The following is a 1,868-nucleotide window of genomic DNA, read 5'->3' as shown; positions in this document are numbered from 1 at the left end:
TCAATTAACATTTGACAAATGTGGAAGAAGCATAAAATGGAGTAAAAATAACCCCTTCAACAAATGGTGTTGGGAGATCAGGACAGCTACATGGAAAAATATGAAACTGGATCACCAACTTACAACATCCAAAAAAATAAATTCAAAGTGCATAAAGGACTTAAATATAAGTCACGAGACGATAAACGTCCTAGAGGGAAAGCATAGGCAGGTAAATCTCAGACATTCCATGCGGTGATATTTTCACCAATATGTCCCCTAGAGCAAGGGACATAAAGGGAAGAAGAAACAAAGAGACCTCATCAAACTAGAAAGCTTCTGCATGCCTAAAGAAAACAGCATTAAAATGAAAAGAGAACCAGCTACATGGGAAAATGTACTGCCAATGATACCTTGGACAAGGGTTTGATCTCCAAAATATATAAAGAACTCTCATGACTCCACTCCAGGAAGACAACCCAATTGAAAAATGAGTAAAAGACTTGAACAGACATTTCTCCAAGGAGAACATACAAAGGGCCCAGAGACATATGAAAAGATGCTCAGCCTCACTAGCCACCAGAGAGATGCAAATCAAAAGCACAATGAGATCCACTTCACACTGGTGAGAATGGCCATCATAAACAATTCAACAAACAAGTGTAGGAGAGGATGTGGAGAAAAGGGAACCCTAGTGCGCTGTTGGTGGGAATGCAGACTGGTGCAGCCACTGTAGAAAACAGCATGGAATTTCCTCAGAAAACTAAAAATGGAACTGCCTTTTGACCTGGCAATTCCACCAATGGGATTATATCCTAAGAACCCTGAAACACCAATCCAAAGGATCCTATGCACCCCAATGTTCATAGCATCACAATTTACAATATCCAAGTGCTGCAAGCAACCTAAGTGCCCCTCAGTAAATGAATAGATCAAAAGTCAGTGGTACATTACACAATGCAATAGTATGCAGCAGAAAGAAAGAAGGAGCACCTACCCTTTGCAACAACATGGATGGAACTAGAGAGCATTATGCTAAGTGAAATAAGTCAGGTGGTGAGGGACAAATGCTATATGATCTCACCTTTAAGTGGAGCCTAAGCAACAAAACAAATAAGCAAGCAAATTATAACCAGAGACATTGAAATTAAGAACAGTAAATCTGACAGTAACCAGAGGAGAAGTGAGAGGGGATAATGGGGAGGGAGAGGGGAAGGGTTTTCAGGAACAACTATAAAAGACATATGAACAAAACCAAGGGGTGGGGGTGGAAGCAGGGGAGGGAGGTGGGGATAGCTGGGGTGGGGGAGGGGAGTCCTGAGAGGTAAATGCAGACAACTGTACTTGAACAACAATAAAATACTTTAAAAAAAAAAGAGGCTGTGAGGTGACCCTTGACAAGAAAATTTGGTTTGAGAGACTGGAAGGGGGAGAAATAGTAAGAGTGTAGAATGGAAATAAGTTGTAGCAAGAAAGAAAACAAAATTTAAAATGAAAATAACAAGAGGAAAAATGAAGGTAAAATGGGGTAACAGAAAGGAGGCACAAAATATGTGAACTGAAATACACTGTAGTATAAAATCTAGTGACTTAATATAATATGTACAAACTTGCTGGATAAGACATGAATGTTAAAAAACTATGCAGGACTTCTGCAAAGATGGAGGCATAGGTGGAAACACTGTGCCTTCTCCCACAACCAAGTTTGAATACAACAAAAGTTTTGGAGAACTAGGACACACTCAAAGACCAGAAAACGGAATTATACGGAAGTCCGACAATTACGAACCGTTCAATGGGGACGGTAAGAGAGGCGGAGCCAGCAGCGGAGCTACGTCGAGCAGGAGAGATCCGCCCCCCCCCCCCCCCCCCCCCCAGGCGCGCAGGCA

This window comes from Sturnira hondurensis, unplaced genomic scaffold (assembly GCF_014824575.4).
Source record: "Sturnira hondurensis isolate 20B ecotype Veracruz unplaced genomic scaffold, ASM1482457v3 Scaffold0014953, whole genome shotgun sequence".
NCBI classification, from domain to species: domain Eukaryota; kingdom Metazoa; phylum Chordata; class Mammalia; order Chiroptera; family Phyllostomidae; genus Sturnira; species Sturnira hondurensis.
The sequence above is the reverse complement of the archived record's forward strand: the minus strand, read 5'-3'. Positions refer to the sequence as shown.